The 26,765-nt window shown below is 49.6% G+C and overlaps 1 protein-coding gene across 2 annotated transcripts in view; it reads left to right on the top strand.

Annotated features, from left to right (window-relative positions):
- Positions 1–9,635: 9,635 nt before the first annotated feature.
- The window catches only part of ZC3H7B (zinc finger CCCH-type containing 7B), a 55,365-nt gene continuing 38,235 nt past the window's right edge, over positions 9,636–26,765 (top strand). The window contains exon 1 of one of the 2 annotated variants that reach the window (XM_081249615.1): positions 9,636–9,916. The gene's annotated coding sequence lies outside the window, so the exon portion shown is untranslated. The remainder of the gene's footprint in view (positions 9,917–26,765) is intronic. The other variant, XM_081249614.1, reaches the window with a different exon arrangement.

The following is a 26,765-nucleotide window of genomic DNA, read 5'->3' as shown; positions in this document are numbered from 1 at the left end:
GAAGAGTCCAGAACCATCAGCGTTTCCAATCAACACATTTGTCGTCATCTTTCTCTCTCTCCCTCCCTTTCTCCAACTCTCTCTCAAGTTACCACCTGAGAGCTAGTCTGTTTGCCTGGCCCCAGAAATGAAATCAAAGCTTTCGACAGACAGATAGAACCATCTTAGGCCATCCCTCTTCTCTTTTCAACAGATGGAGAACTGAAGCCCAGAGAGGTCAAGTAACCTGCCCGAATTACACAGTAATTTAAACAAGAGATAATAGAACCAGATCTCTGGGGTTCTTTTCAATACACATGGAAAACAAGTCAGTTTGTGCGTGTGAGGTGAGAATAAGGGGAGAGTGGATATTCCAGACCTCTTCTCTCTATTGTGCAGCGGTTTTTATTGTTTTCTTTCTTTCTTCCTTCCTTCCTTTCTTCTTTCTTTCTTTTAATATTTTGAAGAGAAAAGCAGGCTGCCTCTGATTAGTTTGGTTTACATTAACTGAGTGTTTTAAATTCCATTCTTGTGCCTGAAAACAAACTTAATTGCCAATTGTAAATGGAATAAACGATATTTATTCTGGTTTCCTGTAGAGCTACCAAGGCTGCAGACTTGCCATTTAGTCCGATCAAAAACAAATGCCCGAACTATGTCAGACACGTGAGGAATGTAGAGAGAAAGTCCCAAGATCCAACTGGATGCTGGCCTTGAGCCCCGGGGGAGAGGCAGGTGGGCCTGGCCTACCCATATTGCTGGAGAACCTGCCCCGTCCCCTGGTGGGAGGGGGTTGCTACATCATCTGTTAAAGATAACTCAAACCACATTCCCCCCTGGGTTCAAGCCCAGGGCTCCCTTAACTATTTTTTTTAACCGCGATAAACAATCATACTTAAAAGAATTCATGCATTCCATTACTCCATAACTACTGGATAACTACTCCAGTAGTTATCTACTATGTACAAGGCACTGTTCCAGAATCCAGTGTTGAATAAGATGGAAAAGGATGGTGTCTGGGGAGGAGCTTAAATTTGGGTCTAACGTGTATGAAGGGTTTCCTGGTACCAAATCCTTTTGGTAGATTATATTTCCTTTTAATAATTCTTTTGCTCCAAAATGGAAATTATTTCAGTTTTTAAATGAAAACTGACAGCAATTTAAAAAATTAGTACAAATGCAAAAGAGCATAAAGAAGAAAGTTAAAAATTACCTGTTTCGTTTTTAACAAAAATGTTATGTAGATTGATGAGTGGATGGATGGATGGAAGGATAAATATATGATAAAGCAAATACAGCAAAATCTTAACAAATGTAGCATAATATAGGGCTATACAGTTCTTTCAATTTTCTGTATGCTTGAGGGACTTCCTGTGGTGCTCCAAGGACAATGGTGCTTCAAGGACATAGGACGACCCTGCCTGAAAAAGTGTCAGCGTTACACACCCACTACGGGACTTTAATCACCATCCCCACCACCATGTTGCGATGGTTATGAAATTCCTCAGCCCACCTGGGCAACGGGACCTGTCCCAAATAAGGAAAGGCATCTGCCCTGTCCCACTCTTACCCTATAGAAGGAAGGTGTAGGTGCCTCGACCAATCAGTAAACGAAATTTTCACCTCGGACCATTCCTTTGTTTTCTGGCTATAAAAACTGATTAGTAGCACGTGTTTGGGCTCCACTCTCCCTGACTACTAGGAAGTCAGCCCGCTGTTCTGGCAGCGACCCTTCCCGCTAATAAATTCTATCTTCTTTACATTCTGCCTTGTGTCTGGAAATTCTTTTCCAACCCGCGTTTGCACAGAGACATTTGGTGGCCTGTACAGGGACCTCCAGGGGGATCTCTTTCCCCACCTCCTCTCCTCATTCCTTGGGACTCTCTGTGAACAGGCAAGCTGCCGTGGAAGCAACGGAGGAACTCTGGCCAGGGCAACATCCTGGTGTGCTCCGAAGGCTCCACGGCTCACTTCGCCCCAGTAACTGCCGCCCAGACGGGTGAGGATCCCTCTGTCTTCCTTCCGACTGAGGACTAGGCCAATTGGTATCGTGCGGGCACAGGTCAGGCATTTAAAAGCCGTTAGGGTGCCTGCCGCTTGAAGGCTCCCGTGAAAAGATAAGGGGGCCACGGAACGGACCAGGCTGTTAGAGTGTCCGCCCCTGCCAAGACGACTTCCGTGCAATGCGAGGCACACCGCGGACGAAGCAAAGCACAAAGCCCACAGTCCCTTGGCCACCGCCTCCTCGGTAGGGTTAGAAGGCGGAATCCTCAGTCCTCTTTTCTGTCTCTCCTGCTTCTTTCTCCTCAGCTCGGACTGACTCCAAAGGACCTCACTGCCTCTAGATTGTCCTGGGAGAGAGCTCCTTCCCATCCCTGAGAATTTTCTATCAGTGAGTCAATTCCCAGCTGGTTTCCGGGAATTCCCCTCTCTGGTCATTGGTGCCTTAGTCGCACTGAGGCTAAGAATGGGTTCAGAGACGTCTATTCCCTTAGACTCACCTCTTGGCTGTATTCTCAGGAATTGGAAGGAATTTGACCCAGACAATCTCAAGAAGAGGCTCATTTCCTTTTGTAACACGGCTTGGCCCCAGTACAAACTGAGGGACCAAGAACAATGGCTTCTTAACGGGACCCTAAATTACAACACAGTCCTCCAACTTGATCTCTACTGTTGGAAACTAGGAGAGGATTCCGAGGTTCCGTCTGTGCTGGCCTTCACGGCCCTCGGTCAGAATCTGAGCCTGAGGGACTCCTGTCGCATGTGTCTCTCCATTGCTGCTTTAATGCCTCATCCTCCCGCCCTCCTCCTTCAGCTTCACTACCTCGTCCCTCCCCATCTCCCCCTCCACCAGGTATCTCGGATGAGCCTTCTTGTCCCTGGTCTCACCAGTCTCCTCCTCAACCTTCTCCCCAACCCCTACCTCCGTACCCAGAAGCAGACCCTCCCTCCCCTCCCCACACTCGGTCACGAGCAGCCCAAAGCTCAGCATCCAGTCCCAATATGCTTCACCTACAAGAGGTCGCTAACAGAGCCCTAGGTACTATCAGGGTTCATGTCCCCTTCCCCATGTCTGATCTCTCTCATATCCAAGGGAAACTGGGCTCCTTCAGCCAGGACCCCCCCCCACCTTCATCAGGGAATTCCAGGCCCTAACTAAAGCCTTTGACTTAACCTGGCCAGATATTCATGTGGTCCTAACTACCTGCTGCATCATGAAGAAAAGGCCAGGATCAAGACCGTGGCTCAGGCCTGGGCAGATAAGGCACACGCCCGAAATCCTAATGAGAACCGAGCGGGGGCAGAGGCAGTCCCACGGGCAGATCCAGGATGGAGACACCAGGCAAATGAAAATGGGCCAGCAGGAGGGCTCACTAGGAGAAATTATGTGATTACCTGTCTACTAGAATGTATGAAAAAGGCAATCATCAAACCTGTCAATTATAAGAAACTCAGAGAAGTTACACAGGAACGCTCTGAGAATCTGGCCCTTTTTCAGGCCCAGTGAGTAGAGGCTATGCACCAACCAAGACCCTGAGACCCCTAAGGATCAGGCTATACTTGCAGTTCACTTTATAAGCCAGGCATCCCCTGACATCAGACAGAAATTACAGAAACTAGAGCAAGGGCCACAGACCCCATTTCCTGTTCTACTTGACACGGCCTTTAAGGTCTTTAACAACAGGGAGGAGGCTTCTAGGAACAGACGAGAACTAAGAGAGGAAGAAGAGTTACAACGACACGCTCAGTATATGGCTCTTGCCATTGCTCAGTCCCTCCCAAAACAGACCCACGGGAGCCCCTCTCCTGTCTCAGAAACCACCGCTGGGCTGCCACCAGTGCGGTCAGCAGGGGCACAGTGTCAGGAACGGCCGCACCCCACCACCCGATCCCCCGTGCCCTTACTGTCACCCAAAGGGCCATTGGAAGACAAGTTGTCCCTGCCGCCTTCAAGCGGGGAGGCCAACGCCACGACCACCCAACACTCAGGGCATTTCAGGTCCCAGCCCCGTGGGCCGAGGTCAAGGCCAATTGCCCCTGTCGGTGGTAATTGACTAGCAGGGGCAAGAACCGGACTGCGCTCTAGATCTGGGGCTCCTGGATGTGGATGACTGCAGGTGTGCACGGCTCAATCTATAGGTGCCTATGTTCCCCATAAGACCGGAGGAGCCCCGGGTAACCCTGGATGTGGCAGGGGCTACTATAACCTTTCTAACTGACACAGGGGTTACTTGGCCCTGACCTCCTTCTCTGGTCCCACTCGCTGTTCCTCAGTCCTCTTAATGGGAGTAGACAGAAAGCCCTCATATGGTCATTTTACACCTCCCTTACCCTGTTCCCTTGAGAATACTCTATTCACCCATTCTTTCCTAGTTCTCCTGGCCTGTCCAACACCCCTGTTAGGCCGGGACCTTTTAACAAAACTTGAAGCTACTTTATCATTTACCCCAGTAAATATGGCTTTAATAGCCACTGCGAAGCCTACTCTAGCTAAAATCTCACCCCATATCCTCCACCAAGTTCCCCTGGAGGTACCTCCATTGCCCGACAGCTGTCTCTTGAACTCACACAACAGATTGCCTGCCTAGCAGCTCAAATTAACACTCGACAAGAACAAATAAATTCTCTAGCAGGAGTGGTTTTACAAAATAGAAGAGCTCTGGACCTCCTAACAGCTAATCAAGGAGGGACCTGTGCAGTGTTAAAGGAGGATTGCTGTTCTTTTGTCAACCAATCGGGCAAGGTCCAGACCAATCTTCGAGCCATAATTGAAAGAGCTAATGGATTCTACAGGGGAGCAGTCTCAGGAGGACTCGACTGGTGGGACTTCAAGACTAATATCTGGTCCTGGTTCTCTTGGCTAACCCCTTTCCTAGGTCCTATAGTAGCCTTTCTACTTCTACTAATCTTTGGGCCATGTATCTTTAACCTCCTTGTTAAGTTTGTCTCTTCCAGAATACAACAAATAAACCTCCAAATGGTGATGCAACAAGAATACCGGCCAGACAACACTTGTACAACCTTTGAACAAGCTGCCATCACTTTCCATGCGGCCCGCACTCCTCCCTAGATACACCCTGACAGAGAGCAGGCAATGGGAACCCAGGGCCCCACGATGCCCCCGCTCAGCAGGAAGCAGCCAGAGAGAGTTTGTCGCCCCTTCTCCTCACAAAGGGGTTCCCGAATGCCTGAGAGGGAATTAGGCAGTTAGGTATCCATTAGGGTCAAGGAATTGGCCCTATAAATAAAAAGAGGGGGGAATGTGGTGCTCCAAGGACAATGGTGCTTCAAGGACAAAGGACAACCCTGCCTGAAAAAGTGTCAGCATTACACCCCCTACCGGATTCTTAATCAGTAGCCTTCCCTACCACCATGTTGCAATGGTTATGAAATTTGGAGCCCACCTGGGCAACGGAACCTGTCCCAGATAAGGAAAGGCATCTGCCCTGTCCCACTCTTACCCTATAAAAGGAAGGTGTATGTGCCTCCACCAGTCAGTAAACAAAATTACACCTCGGACCATTCCTTTGTTTTCTGGCTATAAAAACTGATCAACAGTACATGTTCAGGCTTCACTCTCCCAGACTAGTAGGAAGTCGGCCCGCTGTTCTGGCAGCAACCCTTCCCGCTAATAAATTCTATCTTCTTTACATTCTGCCTTGTGTCTGGAAATTCTTTTCCAACCCTCGTTCGGACCACCACACTTCCCTGGTGGTCCAGTGGTAAAGAATCCGCCTTCCAATTCAGGGGACGTGGGTTCAATCCCTAGTCAGGGAACTAAGATCCCACATGCCGAGGGGCAACTAAGCCCACGCACCTCAACGAGAGAGCCCGCATGCCACAAACTACAGAGCCCACATGCCTGGAGCCCGCGCACCACAACTAGAGGAGAGGGAACCCACGCGCCACAACTAGAGAGAAGCCCGCACACCGCAGTGAAGATCCACCGCAGCCAAAAATAAATTTAAAAATTAATTAATTAAAATAAATAAATAAATGTGCTTTCCTCTAAAAAAAAAATCTTCTGTATGCTTGAACATTTTCAAGCATACTGGGGACAAATGTGACTATGTTTTATCACCTGCATTTCATCCACTGTATTATAACCTATCTCAGCTTCTAGGCTTATGGGTCCACCCCTCTCTTTTTTTTAAAATCACCTTCACCTTTGAGAATCTGAATTCTAAGGACTGTTTCCCAGAAGAATGCATTATTTATTTATTATTTATTTAATCACACATTTATCAATGCTTTGCATGCAGGAACTCACTTAATCCTCTTAGTAACCCTATGGGGAAAGTACTCATTATCCCCAACCTGAGCCTAAAATGGTGCATTTTATCTTCAAGGTCTTTCCCTAAACCCCAAGACACCTTGCTGGAGGGCTGGGACCTGGGACTGTGCTGGAGCTGTGGGGAAAGGGGTTTATTTGCAGTCCCAGGACCTCGTGTGGGGCCTGGCAATGAATGTTTTTGAGTGAGTGAATGAACACTGTACATGGTTGCAGTTAAGACTGCCATGCACTCAGGCTCTTCCCAGGTGATAAGAAGGCATCTCTGGGGTCCAAGCCATGGCAGGCCTAAGCTTGGAGCAGGAGGTGCTCGCTGGAGAAGGGGTAACTGAATGATGTACCCGTCAGTTCCTCAAAGGTCAGAGCATGAGTGTCCACCTCCCATTCTCCAGCGATCCGTTCCTGTGACAGGCTCTTGGGGGTAACCAGTGATACATCCAGATTTAAGATATCCACATCACGATGCTGTGGTCTTACAGAGGGATGGGCCTGGGACTGAATTCTGTCTCTACCTCTTTCTTAGTCAGTTAACTGCTTTGTGTCTGTTTCTTCACCTTGAAACAGGTAAAAACAATCCCTACCTTACAGGGTTTTGAGGAGGGTAAGAGAATCAACATGTGCAGAGTGCTTGACTCATAAGTAAATAAAAAGTGGTGGCTGTTACTGCTATTTCAGCTTTAATGTGGGGACATAGGGCAACCTGTTGGTGCCACCTTTGGGGCCTTTCTCTCCAAAGTACCACCACCTCTGGTTGAGGTCTTGTAAGGGCCCATTTACCATCTCAGGCAGCTCAGATAGTTTAACTAGTTGATACCAAATTCAAGAGATGAAGGCAGCAGAGGGGAGGGCTGGTGTCCAGCTGAATCCTCCTTAAATGATGGACAGTCCTCATTTCTTTTTTTTTTTTTTTTTTTTTTTTAGTTTCGGCATGTGGGATCTGGTTCCCTGACCAGGGATTGAACCCAGGCCCCCTGCATTGGGAGCGTGAAGTCTTAGCCACTGGAATACCAGGGAAGTCCCTCCAGTCCTCTTTTAAGGATATGTGTTATTCCACTGGCAGCCTGGGATAGTAGAATCACCACACCATTTACCAGCTAGTTCATTTGAGGCAAGATGCAGTAGTCCAACTGGCCTCAACAGCTTCACCCATAAAATGGGAGTGATAATAACAATGGAACCTAATCTGATAAATTGTCATGAGTGTTTCACTATAAATTGTACAGGAGGTATGGAAACGAACATTTATTCATCCCCGTGGGCTTGGCACTATACTATATGCTTTACAGCTATTATTATTATTTTTTTTTTTGCGGTACGCGGGCCTCTCACTGTTGTGGCCTCTCCCGTTGCGGAGCACAGGCTCTGGACACGCAGGCCCAGCGGCCATGGCTCACGGATCCAGCCGCTCCGCGGCATGTGGGATCCTCCCAGACCGGGGCACGAACCCGTGTCCCCTGCATCGGCAGGCGGACTCTCAACCACTGCGCCACCAGGGAAGCCCTACAGCTATTATTTAATTGTAGTCCTTGAAACAAAATTTATGTTGATTAGGTTTTCTTATCCTTATTTTACCAATGAGGAGACTAATGCTGCAAGATAGCCTGGGGTCACACAGCTAGCAAGTGGCAGAGCTGGGACTCCAACAGACCTTGGTCTTTCTCATGCTGCCTCAGTGACAGCCCCACCATACCACCCAGGCTCCCTAAATTGCCAGGCTCATCCTGTATATGCCTTTAGCCCACGATCTTGGGACTATTACAGGTAACCTAGCCGTGCTTGTCAGAAATACTAAATCAGAATCTCTGGGAGTTCCCTGGTGGCTTAGTGGCTAGGATTCTGGGCGTTCACTGCCGTGGCCTGGGTTCAATCCCTGGTTGGGGAACTGAGATCCTGCAAACCGCAGGGTGGCAAAAAAAATCTCTGAGGTGGTGGGAGGGGTTAAAGGTTTTCATTTTAAACAAGGCCCTCCTCGCAGCAAGTCAGAAGGCCACTGGACTCTGCTTTTCGTTTCTGGACATAAATGTCCATCACCCTTATGCCAGAGGCTGCCTTTTTGTTTATTAATCTTAGCGTAGTGAGGGGAGAGATGGCACCCACAGAAAGAAGAGTTTGAGAAATTCCAGCGGTGCAGGTGCTTTTTATCCCTCTTTCAAGGCTCCCTTATGGTAGATAGTGAAAAGTGTGAGAGGTCATGTAAAGCATACAAGCTCTGGAGTCAGAACTGCCACCTTGGACAAGTCGCTTAATCTCTGAGGCTCAGTTTTCCATTTGTAAAACAGGCGTGCTAAAACCAATCTCCCAGGATTATTGTGAGAATTAAATAGGCAAACTGTGCCAGTTTCTGGTCCCTCCTAGCATTTACCACAGCGTGTTTAAAATTTATCTCAGCGATGTATCTCTAGTCCCTAAGATTTTCTGGCACAAATGTGGAAAAGATAACATTTGTAGGGCTTCCCTGCTGGCGCAGTGGTTGAGAGTCCACCTGCCTATGCAGGGGACGCGGGTTCGTGCCCCGGTCCGGGAGGATCCCACATGCCGCGGAGCGGCTGGGCCTGTGAGCCATGGCCGCTGGGCCTGCGCGTCCGGAGCCTGTGCTCCGCGATGGGAGAGGCCACAGCAGTGAGAGGCCCGCGTACCGCAAAAAAAAAAAAAAAAAAAGATAACATTTGTAAAGATAAAATCTTTACAAATCTCACAGCTAATCCTCAATAAATAAATTAATATATATAAACACACACATATATATGTACCTATATACACATATACATACATATGTGTGTGTGTGCGTGTAAAATGAAGAGGGTAGAGAACTCTCAGGAATCCACGGGGCAGGTGGTGGTAGGGTGGGATGACACCGTATTTGGAATCCGAAGCTCTGGATTCAAATCCAGCCTGAACCTGGCCAGCTCTGTGTCAGTGCCAGGGATGCTGACAGCCGGTTTCTCCTTTGGTGACCTCCCCTTACCTTCTGGGTCTTCTAAGCAGCCTCAAATCCTTTCGGGAAAGATCCCATACATACAACAACAGTCGAGGGAGGTCCTGATTCCTCTCTGAGCCTTTGGTCCTCATCCTGAAAAGGGCACAAGGCATCTAGAGTTTTGGGGGGCCTTCACTGAAAGCATCTGGAAACCCCGGGGGCTCTTTACACACATGAGGAAGGGCGGAGACGCTGAGTTAGAACAGCATCAGTCCAGAAATGCAGAATTGCCAAAAGAAAAGCCCCAAGAGGGAAGGACACTTTCAAAGAAGATAAAGGTGAATTCCAGGCATGAGCTTTCCAAGGGGAAGGGGGACTTCCCCGCCCCCTCCGCCCCCAGGTGCTCAGCCCGCGCCGCCCACCCCCGGCGCCCGGCGAAGGAAGCCGCGCTCTAGGACCCGAGGAGGAAGAACTGCAGGGAGACGGTGCCTCCAGCGGGTGCTGCCGCGAGCGGCCGGCCGAGGGGGCTGGAAATGAAAGTAAAGCTCTCCGGAGCCACATGGACGGAGCTGCCGGGGCGGCGGCGCCGGGAGCAGGATGCTGCCGCCCGTAATTAAATAGCATTTACTCTTATTATTACTAATAATAATAACGTAATCATACCTCTAGTCATAGCATACCATTTATCGGGCTCGGCGCAGGCCCGCGGGGAGCGCAGCCCGGCCGAGGTGAGTGAGTGCTGCGCGCGGCCCGAGCCCCACGGGGCAGAGGCCGGGGCCCGACCGCGAACCAGCGGCCGGCTCTGGAGGGCTCGGGGCGCCCGGGGGCCGCGCCGGGCTGGGAGGAGGTGCGGAAAGCCCTGACCAGGCCGGAGCTGCGCGGGGACACCCGGAGAGTGCATTTTGCAAAAATAAATAGTCCCCCAACCCCCCTTTCCTTCTTTTTGGGGCTCCCCCTCCCAGCCCCCGTGCCCTGCCCCAAAGTTTCAAAGTTATTGTGCGGGCGGGGGCACCTGCCGCTGGGAGATTTGGCTGCCTCTGCAACCCCCCCAGGGGTGTCTTGGAACTAATTGCGTGGGGGGCTCTCTCCTGGTCGTTCGAAGCTTTGGGGTGCGCGGATGCTTTGCCGATTCCCGCGATGGGGTTCGAGGCGATTGGCGGGGGCGTCGCTGGCAGCGCGCCCCTTCCTTTTGTGTGCGCCTTGGCCCGCAGCGCCGGGAGTTGGAGGGACCGCAGCGCGGGCCGAGGACCGCGGCCGCCGACGGGCCGCCCCTGCCGGCTGCGGCGGCCACGCGAGCCCGGGGATCCGGGGCCTGCGGCCCGGCCCGGGGGGAGAGGGCGGCAGGAAAGGGGGGCGCGGTCTTGGGGGGGCATTTCCGGTCGCGGGATCAGTTCCTGGGCTCAGGCCTGCGAGGGGTCCGTTGTCCTACCAGGGGCGCACAGGGGCTGCGGGGCACAGCTCCAGCGCCTGGGGGCCCCCCGGGAGATGAGTGCACGGGAGCCACCCACCCCGGCCTCGGACCCCCCTCCTGCCCTCCGCGGGCCTCAGGGACTCCACCCGGCCTGCTCCTTCCTTTCCCCGATTTCCTCTTAAAATCTGTCTGGCTCGGATATTTATAAGGTGCCCGGTTTGGGGGTCTTTCACAGAGACAAAGCAGTATTCCTAGGGGAAAAAAAAAAATCAGGATTCACTCTGATAGACTCTGATGGGTGTGATACCTACATGGCATTAATGGGTAAGAATAGGGGCTGGAGAAGGAATGGAGGGGTTGGAGAAGGGGCCTGGGCCCAGAATGAGGGACTGGGGTGTCCACATGAGCTTTCTCAGGGATGTCATTTCTCTGGGATTGCTTACTGGGACTTTTGATTCCTGGGTACAAGACTTTGAACTCCAACTTCTTAGCATTTTCCTCAGTGCCTGCAATTCATCCAGTCCCATGAAAACAGCAGAATGCAGATCCTTGGATTTTCACACAAATGTGATAATTATAGTACATTTAGCAACTATTGGACACAAAATTCCAGCAGAATCTTTAATTCTACTACCAAGACTTCCCCCCCTCCCCCCACATACTACCATACCCACCTTGGTCGTCTTTCCCCATTTTCACTTCCCATGGAAATTGGTCTGCAAGCTAGAAATGATGCCCAGCCAATCGCAGTTGGAATAGATTTGTGGTGTGGGCTTCCTTGAGCTGGGAAGGAGAAACCTGTGTCCAGGAGGGCTGAGATCTGAAGGTAGGAGAGAGATTTTGTGAGCCCTGAGCTGGGACGAGGTTCCATGGATGCTGTGAATTCTAGGCTGTTGGCTTTTTGTTTAGGATGAACAGTTAAGAATGTGGGTTTTGGTGGATTATTTGGGGCTAAGAGCTGGGCTCTTGAGTCTTAGGTATAGGAAAGTTGAAGCATCAGTAGGTTTGGATTTGAAAATCTGAAAATAATAATCCCTTAAATAGCACTTTTTAGTTTATAACAAAAGGGCTTTCACATATGCTGGCTCGTCTGTCCTCCATAGCAACCATGTCAGCTTGACATGTTTCAGTCCTCATTTTCCAGATGACAAACCTGAGGCTTAGAGAGTTGAAGGTTCTCCCTGGAAGGTCACATAACAGAGCTAGGATTCCCACCTGGTTTTCTGCCTCCAAATCTTCACCTTTTCCCAGAGTCCTGGCTACCTTAGCAAGTTACTTTTCAAGCGCTTCTTGTGAGCACAGTGCGATGCTGTGGGGCAGGCTTGGGTTGAGTTCGCCACTTAGAGGCTGGTTGGGAAGAGAAAGTTAACTAGCGAACTGATGAGAGAACAAGGAAATGGTCAATACTAGGGTCAATGCCGTGGGAGTGGAGAGAAGAGAGAGCTCTCAGGGTAACCTGGAAAAGTTAGGGAAGGCTTCCTTCAGCAGGTGGGTCTTGAGCTTGAAAGAATGGGGATGCTTGGCTGGGGTGGAGAAGAGGTAGGGGATTCTGGGCTCACCACAATTGCTTCCACTCTGGAAGGTTGACGTACATTCTGTCTAATTCTTACAGTGGCTCCTTGAGGGGTGGGCATTATTATCTCCGTCTCACAGCTGAAGATACTGAGGAACACATGATTTATGTGGCTGGCCCAAGATCACCTGACTGGATTTGAAACCAGTCCTGGGTGACTGTTAAGTGTGCTGCATGGCGTCAGAATTGGACCACCTCCATCCCAAATATGTAGACAAGAACAGAGACCAAGACAGTTTGAACTGGCAAATGTTCCGGGGTGGGGGCTTAAGCTAAAATGTCAGCAGGCTCCCCAAGGCCAGGGAGTTTTTTTTTTTTTTTTTTTTTTTTAAAGAAGATGTTGGGGGTAGGAGTTTATTAATTAATTTATTTATTTTTGCTGTGTTGGGTCTTCGTTTCTGTGCGAGGGCTTTCTCTAGTTGTGGCAAGCTGGGGCCACTCTTCATCGCGGTGCGCGGGCCTCTCACTATCGCGGCCTCTCCTATTGCGGAGCACAGGCTCCAGACGCGCAGGCTCAGTAGTTGTGGCTCACGGGCCTAGTCGCTCTGCGGCATGTGGGATCCTCCCAGAGCAGGGCTCGAACCTGTGTCCCCTGCATTAGCGGGCAGACTCTCAACCACTGCGCCACCAGGGAAGCCCGGCCAGGGAGTTTTAATGAACCAGCCCTGTGCCCCATGGCCTCACAGGTACTCTCAGGAGGTTTCTGGAAGCCTGACTGCAGAAGGCAGAATGGTGGTGGAAGGAAGACTGAGTCCTGAGTGTGGAGATCCGAGTTCAGTTCCTAGTGCCTGCCAGTGCCTGGCTTGATGCGGCGGAGGAGCCTGTGGCTTGGAAAGGAGAAAGATATGGATGATTGATTAACCTGAGCTTCCCAAGGACAGGAACTGGGTCTGATTCACCCTCTGTGTCCCAGGCCCCCGTGGAGGTGCCAGGAGGACGCATTCAGCCATTTTGTTGTCAAATTGAATTATGTCCCAGTGTAGAGGAAGATTTCTTTTGCCCTGGGGGGTGGAAGGTCTTCCGAGAAGAAGTGCCATTTAAACATTTGAAAAATGGGTTGAGGGCTTCCCTGGTGGCGCAGTGGTTAAGAATCTGCCTGCCAATGCAGGGGACACGGGTTCAATCCCTGGTTGGGAAGATCCCACGTGCCGTGGAGCAACTAAGCCCATGCACCACAACTACTGAGCCTGCGCTCTAGAGCCCGCGAGCCACAACTACTGAAGCCTGCGCTCCTGGAGCCCGTGCTCCGCAATAAGAGAAGCCACCGCAATGAGAAGCCTGCGCACCACAACAAAGAGTAGCCCCTGCTCGCCCCAACTAGAGAAAGCCCGCGTGCAGCAACGCAGACCCAACACAGCCAAAAATAAATAAATTAAATTAAATTAAAAAAAAAAAGAAAGATGGGTTGAGAAAGGCCAGAGAAAGGGCATTCTAAGGAGAGGCACTGAGCTGGACAAAGGCAGGGTGGTGTGAAGTAGGAACAGGCAGATCATCTGGTACAGCCATGGTGCAGGTGGCAGGTGTGAGTTCAGGTTCAAGTCAGGCTCTGCCACTGTGGTCCCTTGGGTTCTCCAGGCCCAGGTTTCCTTTTCCGAAAATGAGCCCTGAGGTTTGATGATGTTTGGTGGTAACCTCTCAGAGGAGCCCAGTGCCCCGGGATCGGGACAGGAGACTCAGATGAGAGGAACTAGAGGGGTTTAAAAATTTGTAGTAACTGAACAAACACCAATCCAGCAATTAGCTAGTGGCCAGCTGTCATGAGTGGTTTCTCCTAGATGAGCTTATTCAATCTTTATGATAGTCCTATGGGTGGGCGCTATAATTGTCCCCATTTTAAAGATGAAGAAACTGTGGCACAGAGGTTAAGTGACATCGTGTAAGTGACAGAGCTGGAGGGCAAACCCGGGCAGTTTGCCTCTTGAGCTGGCCCAGTGGAGGACTAGGTAAGGCTGGGAGGGAGGAGGCAGGAGGCTGACGGGGCTGGTGGTGGTAAGGTGAGACGGCAGAAGGTGGAGGTATCCTCTGAGGAAGTCTGGCTGCAGCCTCGACTGGTGCCTCAGCTGGGGTTGAAGTGACGGCTACGTGTCATCTCCCAGGAGTCTCCACAGAAGCCAGCTCCTTTCATCACATTTAATGGCCCATAGAAAACAGGCTCGTTTTCTGTTCTCTGTCATCACCAGCTATGGGGCTCCTTCCCACCTTATTTATTTCTCCTAGTAAGTCTGTTTCTTTGCAGGCGCCCTGATGGCTTCTGCAGGTGTGTTAGCGCTGTTTCCCCATCAGGCTGTGGAGGCCCAGAGGGAAGGGGCGGCAGCATTTCTGCATCCAGGAGACATCTCTAGTTGACTTCAGTTCCGCAGCAATTCCCGAGCCCCGAATCGGAGGCTGAGACCCAGGCTTGATGGTGACAGTGGCAGTAGCGACAGCAGCCACCATGTCTGGAATGCGGCTGTGTGCCGGCCCTGTGCTTGTGCTTTCTGCGCTTTCTCTCACTGAATACGCTTAACGACTCTTTGAGGCAGGAACAACTATTAACAGCCCCATTTTGCAGATGGGGAGACTGAGGTTCCAAGATCACACAGCTGAGGTAGAGCAGGGGATCAGAGGGATCCAGGCCTGCTGGACTCCCGAGTCCAAGGTCTTAGCCGTCCTGCAGGAGAGATGCTGTCAAGCTCTTTCAGTCTCCATGGAGCTCTTTTCTTATCTGTCTGGAAACCCTAATGATCTAACATTTGTATCGTGCTTTTGCCCACAGTCTCTCATTAATCCTCATGATAATCTTTCAAGGTGAAAGAGGTCTCTGTTTTTCAGAAGAAACCCGAGGGGCCACCCACCCCCCAGTTCTTCCTGTCTTGTCCACACCATGACTCAGAGAGGGAACCGGGTGTCAGATTCCCGGACACTGAGAGCCGGGGTCAGCCAGCGAGAATCCATCGAGCACTTCCTCGAGGGCTGCAGGCAAGGTCGAGGCTCTGACCCTTCTGGGCTTTTCAGAGGCTCATCTAAGCTCTTGTTCTCTGGAGCATTCCATGTCATACCCTGTCCCTTTGCAGGCAGAGGAACACAGGCCAGGGAGTCCAAAGTCCTGCCTTTCGTTCAGTCCCAGCACACACTTGCTTCATGAGCTGGGGCACCATCATCCCGTCAGTCCTGGCCTCAGTCTCCTGTTCTGAGAAATGGCCTCGCTGATTCAGTCCCGTCTGCCTCAGGTTTGCTCTGAAACTTAAATGAAGGAACTTTGAAAGCTATAAAGACCACCCGGTGTGAGGGCATGGTTGTGATTGCCATGAACATTTAATAACGTCCAGAGTGTTCCTGAATCTTCTCCGCCGCTCACCTTGATCCAGGCCTGGACCACTGCAATAGCCTCCTAACTAATCTGACACCTTTCCCTCTTGTCATCCATCCTCAACACAGCAGCCAAGCGGATCTTCTTAAGAATGAGACCCTGTCACTCCTCTGCTGAAAACCTGCCAGTGGTTTCCTGGCACACATAGAGCACGGTGCTGGCTCTCCAGCTTGGCCCGTGTGTAGCTCTCTGACCAGCCTCAGCCTGTCCCTTGCCCCTTCCTTCCTGCTTGGCCTGCCCTCACTTCAGTACTGCAGCCTCATTGGCCTTCTGTCTTTTCCTTGAATTCTAAGCTTGTTCCCACCTCAGGGCCATTGTCTTCGCCGTACCCTGTGCCAGGTGTGCCCTTACCCCCCCCACCATGTTCCCGTGACTGGCTCCTAATTGTCCCTTTTAAATGCCACCTCCTTGGAAGGGCCTTCGCTAAGCTCCCAGCCCACCCCCCTCTCCGTCATTCCCTGCCACTTTTCCTATTTTAGTTTCTTTGTAACTCTTTTTTTTTTTTTTTTGCCGTACGCAGGCCTCTCACTGTTGCGGCCTCTCCCGTTGTGGAGCACAGGCTCTGGACGCGCAGGCTCAGTGGCCATGGCCCACGGACCCAGCCGATCCGCGGCATGTGGGATCTTCCCGGACCAGGGCACGAACCCGTGTCCCCTGCATCGGCAGGCGGACTCAACCACTGTGCCACTAGGGAAGCCCTCTTTGTAACTCTTAACTGTATCACTTGTGCATTTAACACTGGCCTTTTTATTTGTCTTTATATGCATGGACCACAAGCTGTCCAAGGCCAGGGACTTCATTAACCTTGTTCCCCCAGCATCTGGCAGAGCCCATTGCACACAAAGGTGTCCTGTGGTTATTTGTTGAGTAAATGAATAATAGTAGCAGGGTGGTCCAGAACAGCCCTTGCCAAAAAAGAGTGGCCTAGAAAGAAACTGCAAAGAAATGGGGGTTGACTGATTGAAAAGTACTTACAGGATAATTTTGAAAGTTGCCAAGTATTCTCTGATGGTGCACAGTTCAGCAGAAACACAAATTTCTGACCTCCTCTGGGTGTGTGTGTGTGTGTGTGTGTGTGTGTGTAGGCGGAAGGGACTATGTAAATCTACAAAATAGTCTTGGAAGGTGGATATCATTAGCTCCATCTTGTAAACGACAAAAAAGAGGCTCAGACTGATTCCCTGAAAGCTAGCATGGGACAGGGCTGGGACTAGAACCAGCTCAGGGCCCTGTGCAGAGCAGCCCATGAAACTCTTGGCGCCCAGGTGGGGATTTCTCCTCCCGTGAACAGGAGCAGTGACTTCAAATTGTTCACAAAAAAAAAAAAAAAAAAAAAATGGTAACCAGTCACTCTGAACTCTCGACTCTGGGCAAGCTCTGTGTTTTTGTTTGTTTGTTTGTTTGTTTTACAGTGAGCTTCTGTTACTTTTCTATTATATATATATAAAAAAGAGTTACTGTTTAAGTGTCTCACTTTAGCAGCCTAGCAGGTGGGTCTTGGAGGTGGAGAAGTAGGAGTAGAGCTTGGGCCCCTGGAGAAAGATGTGGGTTTGAACCCTTCTGTGCAGTTGGGCCCTTAGGTTGTTGCGAACAAGAAAGACAAGATGAAGAAAGTAAAAGCCTCTCTGGGGGACTTCCCTGGTGGCACAGTGGTTAAGAATCTGCCTGCCAATGCAGTGGACACGGGTTTGAGCCCTGGTCCGGGAAAATCCCACATGCCGCGGAGCAACTAAGCCCGTGCGCCACAACTACTGAGCCTGCGCTCTAGAGCCCACGAGCCACAACTACCGAGCCCACGTGCCACAACTACTGAAGCCCGTGTGCCTAGAGCCCATGCTCCACAACAAGAGAAGCCACTGCAATGAGAAGCCCGCACACCGCAACAAAGAGTAGCCCCTGCTCGCTGCAACCAGAGAAAGCCTTCGAGCAGCAACAAAGACCCAACACAGCCAAAAATAAATAACAAAAAAAAAGCCCTTTGGAATCGGAATGCTGTGGGAGGGTGGAGATTACGCTTTGCAGCTGACTCTTAGTTTGGCTTATAGTGGGGCCGTGGAGGGGGCCTGGGGGAAGTTTCTTGAACTTTGGTTTCTATTCAAGGTGGCCAGTTAAAAGAAACAAACTGCAGGTTGCTGAGGCCTGCGGGTATCCATTGCGTGTTCATTCCTGGACAGATGTTCCTGGCGGAGCCTGGAGGTGCCAGTACCTGCAGCCTGCTTCCCATGCAGCAGTGTGGCCTTGGGCAAGTCACAGATCCTTCTAAGCCTCATTTAAAAAAAAAAAAAAAAGACTTTATTTTTGTAAGTCTTGCTTTTTGGTGGAAAGTGGGGATAATAGCACCTACTTTTGAGATTACTGTAGGGATAAATAACCTGATTCCTGAGAGCAGGGCTTCTCAAGCACCTCTGTACTGCAGACCTATCTGGCAGCCTGGGGAAGCCCATGCATGCCTTCTCAGAATACTCTTTTTTTTTTTTTTTTTTTTTTTTTGCGTTACATGGGCCTCTCACTGTTGTGGCCTCTCCCGTTGCGGAGCACAGGCTCCGGACGCACAGGCCCAACAGCCATGGCTCACGGGCCCAGCCGCTCCGCGGCACGTGGGATCCTCCCAGACCGGGGCACGAACCCGTGTCCCCTGCATCGGCAGGCGGACTCTCAACCACTGCGCCACCAGGGAAGCCCAGAATACTCTTTTTTAAACGCATAAAGTAAAATACACAGGGTTACAAAGGAAACCAATTCTCTTGAACTACAGCTGGGCTTTTACATCAATGCACTAAAAAATAAGATCTGCAGTGAGTCTAATGTAACTACCGTAATTTTGAAGTTGTGGTGAGCGTGAACAATATTTTGTTGTGTCTGCAGTAGCTGAGATTTGACAGGGAAAAAGCTGTGATTTCTTGTGCTGATACTACTGAGTGTATTGCCTACATTCATAATCGAGTGGAATGTTAAGTATCAGGTAGGAGTTAGTGAAAAAAGTTGCAGATGTTTTCCCAGACCCCTGAAGAAAGGTCACATACCCCTGAATTCTCTCCCTGGGCCCCAGGTTCAAAAACCCTGCCATAGAAGCTGCTTCACGCCCAGCAGGTAACCTCCAGAAATGAGCTGAGACCCCTCCCTGACCTCCTTGGGGCAGAGGGTCCTCGGGCTCAATGCAGACCCAGAAAGCTGATGAGTGAGGTCGGGGACTGCGAAATTAAAGCCTTCCTGGTCTCTCTGAGTAAGCCATCGAGGGCCTGGTGAGTCAGGAGAAGTACCAGGCATGGAGATGACGTAACCTCAGGTGGTGTTCATGTTGTGCGTGGCCCGTCTGCAGGCTGCACTGGGGCAGGTGAGTGCTTGGGGTGGGGTGGCGGGGTGCAGTGTGGGTCTAGGCTGAAGGTGGCCTGTGGGGGTGAGGGAGCACTTTTGAGTCAGGAGGTGACACTGCGTGGACTCCAGAGTCCAACTGCCAGAGTTGAAAGCCCAGCTCTGTCACTTAGTAACTAACCCTGGCAGGTCACTTCACCTCTTTGTGCCTTGGTTTCCTCATCTATAAAATGAGGATGATAGTAGTACTTTCTTAAGGGGTGTTATGAGGATCAAGTATTATACTTAAAGCTCTTAGAATAATATCTGGTAAGAGAAAGTGCTTAATAAATGATGACTGAGGGATTTCCCTGGCAGTCCAGTGGTTAGGACTCCATGCTGTCACTGCCCAAGGGCACGGGTTCCATCGCTGGTTGGGGAACTAAGATCCCACAGGCCACGCAGTGTGCCAAAAAAAAAAAAAAAGATTACTGAAACCCACATCTTCACTGTTATTCTAGGATTTATGAGACTCCAATTACTCAGAATATGTTTCTCTGTGCTGCTCAGAGATGAATCAGACGCAGCTTCTGGCTTCAAGGAGCTCCTAGTTTAGGGAGAGAATGGGAACATGAGCACATAATTTCAGTTAACTAGGATCGGTGCAGTGCTTGTGAGCTTGGGGTGCTGTGCAAAGGTGGGGTTTGGGGAATGAAGGCTTCCTGGTAGAGGAGCCACCTCAGCTGAGCTTTTTTTTTTTAAATTTATGTTAATCCTCTTATTTATTTATTTTTTGGCTGCATTGGGTCTTCGTTGCTGCGCGGTCTCTCTCTAGTTGCGGCGAGCAGGGTCTACTCTTTGTTGTGGCGCGTGGGCTTCTCATTGCGGTGGCTTTTCTTGTTGTGGAGCACAGGCTCTAGGCACGCGGGCTTCAGTAGTTGTGGCTCGTGGGCTCAGTAGTTGTGGCTTGCGGGCTCAGTAGTTGTGGCTCGCGGGCTCTAGAGCACAGGCTCAGTAGTTGTGGTGCTCAGGCTTTGTTGCTCCACGGCATGTGGGATCTTCCCGGACCAGGGCTTGAACCCATGTCCCCTGCATTGGCAGGCGGATTCTTAACTACTGTGCCACCAGGGAAGCCCTCAGCTGAGCTTTAAAGAAGCACTGGGCATTAAGGTCGGCAGCTTGAACGGGAAGCTGGATGCTCCAAAGTTGCTGGAGTGTCACATTCCAGGCCTGGCCATGGGTGGGTGCTGTGTGACCTGGATGAGCAGCTTGGCCTTTGTCCTCCTGGTAGTGGGTGTCATGCAAGGTTTTGTTTGTTTTCTAACTTTCTTCACAGGAAGTTACAAAAATGGTAACAAAGAGTTCCCTTCACCCAGCTTCCCTTGATGGTGATATACAGCCAATATACATGATCAAAGCCAGAAAACTGGCCTTGGTACATTAGTGGACTACAGAGCTTATTCACTTTCTGCCTTTTCTTAAACCTACATTCATTTGTGTGTGTGCAGGCACCTGGGAGGGTTTTGATGTTGCACGGGGGAGTGACGTTGACATGTACGTCAGATACCCCTGACCACCAAATGGCAGCAGATCGGAGGGAGCTCGATGGAGGCTGTTGGCCAGAGATGATGAGGGCCTGGTAGTGGAGATGATGGGAGAAGAGGGAAGAAGTGTTTGGGAGGTAAAGGTGGAAGGAATTGGAGTTTGAGAACAGGATGATGGTTGGATGTAGGACTAGAGCTGGGGAATAATGGAGGAGGAGCAGGATTAGGGGAGAAGCTGCTGAGTTAAGTTTGGGATGTGTTGAGTGAGAAGAACACCCAGCCCAACCGGGATGGGCGCCAGGGAGGACTTTCTGGACACGGAGGCATCCAAGCTGGGTCTTAAAGGATGAGTAGGAGTTGGCTGGGGGTAGTGTGGGGAGGAGGAGGGCGTTCCAGGTAGAGGGTTCAGGATGAGGAAAGGCACAGAGGTCATCAGCAGTCTGGGGATTGGACATCTGGGTAGCACTTCCCAGAAGGTAAGAGATGTGAATCTGAAATACTGGGGAGGGGGTGAGCCTGGTGGGAGGAATAGATTTGTGAGTCACTGACATGACTCATGAGATCATGAAATGCAAGCGCTCATCTGGGGAGAGCATGTCAAGGGAGGAGAGCAGGAGCACCATCCCTTAAATGGAAGACCTGGGCAGAGGAGGAGGAGGACCAGCAGACGCAGGCAAGAGTCCTAGAAAAGGCCAGCAAAAAACTGTCCCCCACTGGACTCAGCAGCTCGGAGGCCCCTGGGATGGGGAGGACCCTTGACAGGCACCCTCAGTGGAGTGGGCATGGGCTTGCTGTGAGTAGGAAGTGAGGATGTGGGAACGGCGTAGACAACCCTTTCACGAAATATGACCAAGAGGCGGAAGGGATAAATTGGGAGATGGGGACTGACATATACACACTACTGTATATAAAATAAGTAACTAAGAAGAACCTGCTGTATAGCACAGGGAACTCCACTCAATACTCTGTAATGGCCTATATGGGAAAAGAATCTAAAAAAAAAGAGTGGATATATATGTATGTACAATGGATTCATTTTGTTTTTCTACAACTGATTCATTTTGCTATACACCTGAAACTAACACAACATTGTAAACTATACTCCAATAAAAAATTTTTAAAAATGTGACCAAGAAAGGGAATCAAGGTTGTGCTAGCCAGAAGGGGATTCAGGAGCAGAGGAGGGAATTATTTTGGGGGTGGGGGAGCCTTGAGCATGATGACACACTCAGGGTTCTGGGGCTGGGTCTGATTACTTAATGGACAACAGTATGGGTAATTATGGTGATGTGTGTGGGTCCTGGGGCCAGGCTGCTAGGGTTTGAATCCCAGCTCTACCTTGTTTCAGCTGTGTGACCTTGGGCAAGTCACTTAACTTCTCTGTGCCTCTGTTTCCTCCTCCACAAAATGCGAATGATAGCAGTCCCTATCTCATAGGATTGTGCAATCCTTAAGGAAGGTATTATGTGTATAGGGATCATGACAGTCCCTGGAACATGGTAGCCACTCAGGAAATGTTAATATTATTACCTGATTGTGAATTTAATCTCGGTCTCAGTTTTTCTCATTTATTTATTCAACACTCATTCATTCTTATCTAGGTAATGCTTGGATTGGATGAGTTGATACTCATTCATCCATTTCTTTTTCATCCAAACCACCGTTTCCTGAGCACTTCCTCTGTGTCAAGCATGGGCCAGACGTTGAGATTTTGGAGGGGCTACTGCAGTCCCTGCCTGGTCTGATGAAGATCTGAGTCTTTAAAATTCTGTCATTTTCAAACCCTTCTCCAAAATGGAAAAAACAATGTGTTTCCTTCATGGTTCTCAGGTCAACGGTTTGGTCTTTTTCTTGGGAAGAGCAGTCCGTGGACATTTTGGCAGTCCTGGAGCACTGGGCTTAAAATCAGGCTACTGGTTCCCATTTGGCCCCTGTCCTACTGTTGGCCTGATGTCAGTCATCTCATTTTGTATTTTAGATTACAAGGCTAATACTTGCTCTCTGCAAAAAGTCCAAACCATGCTGAGGTATATAAAGCAGAAAGGAAAGTGGTCTGTGTGCTGTTGCCTCTTGGCAGATCCCAATTCCCGGAGAGAACCAGTTAAATTGGAGAATATCCTCTCACACAGATGTAATCATACAACCCCAAATGTTCTGAAATCTGCTTTTTTCCTTTCTCAACCATGTACAGAGACATCTCCATGACAGTACATATAGATTCAATAGCTGCATTGTATTCCATAATGCAAGTGATTGATTAAGCTAATTCTTCACTGGTGGACATTAAGGTTGCTTCTAGTTTTTCTCTCTTAAAAAAAAAAAAGAATCCCTGGGGACTTCCCTGGTGGTCCAGGGGTTAAGACTCCGTGCTCCCAATGCAGCGGGCCCGGGTTTGATCGCTGGTCAGGGAACTAGATCCGCATGCCTGCAACTAAAAGCCTGCATGCCGTAACTAAAAATTCCACATGCTTAAACTAAAAGATCCCGCACGCGTCAACAAAGATCCCGCACGCAGCAGTGAAGATCCTGAGTGCTGCAGCTAAGACCTAGTGCAGCCAAATAAATAAATAAATAAAAATTTTAAATCCCTGTACAAATATAATTTGAGGGCGTGTACAAGGATTTTGGTAGGTTAAATTCTTGGAAGAGAAATTTCTGGGTCAAAGGGAAAGGGCATTTTATCATTTGGAAGGCTTTTAGCTGCAAGTAACAGAATTCCTTCCTCAAAATGGAGTTTATTAAAATCTCAAGTGATAAATGAGGCAGAGCAGTTCAAGGGTCAGTTTATTGAGTCAGTTTATTTTAAACACCCTTGGGCAGTCTTTCCTCTCTGCCATCTTCTTACTACACTCTGCCATACGGCAGCAGGAAAAGGGATTATTTCTCCTGTCCCATTTTAAGTGTGAAGGAAGTCTTTCCCAGAAGCCCCTTAGCTGATTTCCTCTCCTTCCTATTGGCCAGGGTGATGTCACATGCCCTCGTCCAAGCCAATCCTGGCGAGGAAGAGGACCGTTACGATTGGTCTAGCCCAGTGCAGCTTCACCGGGGTACCTGGGAAAGCAACAGTATTGGGGCAGTGCCAGGGAGGAGGAAGGGAAGCTGGCTGCTGGGTAGGCGGCTTGCTCATTTTGGTAGACGTTGCTTCACAGACACCTCAGTTCACACACTCAGTGTATTGGCAGTGTTGGAGAGTGCTCATTCCTCTGCCTCATCGACCTGGCTCTCTTCTCTCATTAGCCTCATGAGTGAAAAGTGTCGTCTTGTTCTAACATGTGCTTCTGTCATCAGCGAGTTTTCCTTTTTTTTTTTGGCTGTGCCACGCAGCCTGTGGGATCTTAGTTCCCCAACCAGGGATCGAACCCAGGTCCGTAGCAGTGAAAGCACTGAGTCCTAACCACTGGACTGCCAGGGAATTCCCTGAGGATAGTTTCCTTTTTTTTTTTTTTAATAAATTTATTTATTTATTTTTCTTTATTTTTGGCTGCATTCAGTCTTCGTTGCTGTGCACAGGCTTTCTCTAGTTGTGGCGAGTGGGGGCTACTCTTCATTGCAGTGCACGGGCTTCTCATAGCGGTGGCTGCTCTTGTTGCGGAGCACGGGCTCTAGGCACGTGGGCTTCAGTAGTTGTGGCGCACGGGCTTTGTCGCTCCGCGGCATGTGGGATCTTCCTGGACCAGGGATCGAACCCCCTGCACTGACAGGCGGATTCTTAACCACTGCGCCACCAGGGAAGTCTCCCCGAGTAACTTTTCTTAATGAATTATATTTCCTATGAATTTCCTGTTCATGTTCTTTGCCCATCTTTTAAAATAATCATAATGATTATAAAATAAAAATAGTTGATATTAAATGTTTATCTTGTGTCAGACATCTTATTGAACCTTCACATCAACCCTTTACAGTAGATATTACTTTTCCTGTTTTAGAGGCGAGGGAAGTGAGACACCGAGAAATTAAGCAGCTTGTATGCAGCTAATAGGGAACACATCTTGGAGTTGAACCCAGGTGTGCACCTGGGTGTGAGGTCAGGTACTATGCTGATACATCGAGGGAATAATTTTCTGTTGGCTCTAATTCACAGCTGTATTTCTGAGAAGAGCCCATTTGAGGCAGATCCATCTTGAAATTCCTAAATTATAAGAACCTGGACCCAGAGTTGGGGGACTGCCCAGCTTGGCGGTGGGAATCTTTTTTCTTTAAAAAGGAATGAGGGGAGTTTCCCTGGTGGCGAAGTGGTTGAGAGTCCGCCTGCCGATGCAGGGGACACGGGTTTGTGCCCTGGTCCGGGAAGATCCCACATGCCGTGGAGCGGCTGGGCCCATGAGCCATGGCCGCTGAGCCTGCGCGTCCGGAGCCTGTGCTCCGCAACGGGAGAGGCCACAGCAGTGAGAGGCCCGCGTACCGCAAAAAAAAAAAGTATAAGAAAAGGAATGAGATTTGCTTGGCTTACATGCTCCTTGCTCCTCCACCAAGTGCCCTGTCTGAGTCGTGCCTGACCCTCACCCTCTAGGAACTCGCCTTCCTCTTTAGCTGAGAACACATGATCTTTTTTAACCACTGTCTTAGTCTGCTCTGGCTGCTATAACAAAGTATCATAGACTGGGTGTCTTAAACAACAGAAATTTATTTTCTCGCAGTTTTGGAGGGTGGACGACCCAGATCAAGGTGCTGGCGGATTTGGTTTCTAGTGAGAGCTCTCTTGTGCTTGCAGACAGCTGGCTGCCTTCTCACTGTGGCCTCATCTGGCCTTTCCTTGGTGATGCCTGCCTGCGGGGGGAGGGGGGAGAACTCTGGTGTCTCTTCTAATAAAGACACTAATCCTATCAGATCAGGACCCTACCCTTATAACCCCATTTAACCTTAATTACCTCCTTTGAGGCCCTATTTCCAAACAGTCACATTGAGGGTTAGGGCTTCCAACATAAGGTTTTTGGGGGACACAAACATTCAATCTATCAATTCTGCCCTTGCCCCGCCCCAAATTCATGTTCTCATCACATGCAAAATGGATTCATTCCATCCTGATAGCCCCCGAATTCTTAACTAATTCCAGCATCAAGTCTCAAGTTCAGAGTCTCATCTGAATCCGATATGGTTAAGACTGGAGGTGTGATTCATCCTGAAGCAAAATTCCTCTCCAACTGTGAACTTATGAAACCAGACAAGTTATAAGGTTTCAAAATACAGTGGTGGGACAGGCGTGGGATAGGCATTTCCATTCCAAAAGGGATTCATCGGAAAAAAGAAGGAGGTCACAGGTTCCAGGCAACTCCAAAGCCCAATGGGGCAAATTCCATTCGATTTTCAGGCTTGAGAAGCATCTTTGGCTTGATATTCCCCCTTCCCGGCCCAGTGGGGCACAGCATCACCCCCACAGCTCTTCCAGCACTTTGCCCCCCAAGGCTCTGGGCCTGTTGAAAAGGAGGCAGTAACCCCACCCTTTGAAACCAAGGCGGCAGCCCTGACGATCTCTGAATTATCTTTGGGGTTATATTTCCTTTTTCTTAAAGGATAGAGCATGTTTGCAGCCAAATCGCTCTGTGATCCTGTCCTGTAGAATTCCAGAAGTCCTGCAGCCTTCCTTCATTCCGTCATCCAGCCTTCTCTGTCCCCTTTAGTTCAAACTGGAATTATTTCTGCTGGTATAATTCCATCTCTATTTCTGACTTCTGCTGATGGCTGATTTGATCCATACTAATCTCCTTCCCAAACGGTTGCTCAGCCACACCCTAGGTGTTCTCTTCAGAACACTCCTTCTCATTTTTTGCAATATGGATAAGCTGAGAATGTTCTCATTCTTCAAGTTCTGGTTCCTTTTGTTAAACGATTCCTTCTTCAATTCATCTCTCTTCTCTCGTATTTTACCGTAAGTGGTAAGGAGGACCCATACCACAACTTCCACACCTGGCTTAGAAAGCTCCTCTGCTAAATATTGTTTCATCGTTTGCAAAGTCTACCTTCCACCAAACTCTAGAACACTATTCAGCCAAGTCCTTTGCCACTTTCTAACAAGGATCACCTTTCCTCCAGTTTCCAATAACCTGTCCTTCATTTTCATCTGCAGTCTCACCAGAATTGCCTTAGTGTCCGTATTTTTACCAACAGTCCTTTCATGGCAGTCTGGGGGTTTTTCTAGCATGTACCTCAAAACTCCTTCGGCCTCTACTCATCGTCCAGCTCCAAAGCCACTTTTGTATTGTTAGTGTTTGTTATAGCAGCACCCCACTTCTCGGTACCAAAATCTCTATTCTTCTAGCCAGGCTACCAGAAGAAAATACTGGATCAGAGCCCTATCCTCCTGACCACATTTAACCTGAATTACTTCCTCAGAGGCCCCTTCTCCAAGTACAGTCACACTGGGGGTTAGGGCTTCAACATATTAATTTGGGCGGGCATACAAACATTTAAT

Source organism: Mesoplodon bidens, assembly GCF_964165515.1.
Source record: "Mesoplodon bidens genome assembly, chromosome: 11".
In the NCBI taxonomy this organism is placed as follows: Eukaryota; Metazoa; Chordata; class Mammalia; order Artiodactyla; family Ziphiidae; genus Mesoplodon; species Mesoplodon bidens.
This window is presented reverse-complemented; position numbering and strand designations above follow the sequence as displayed.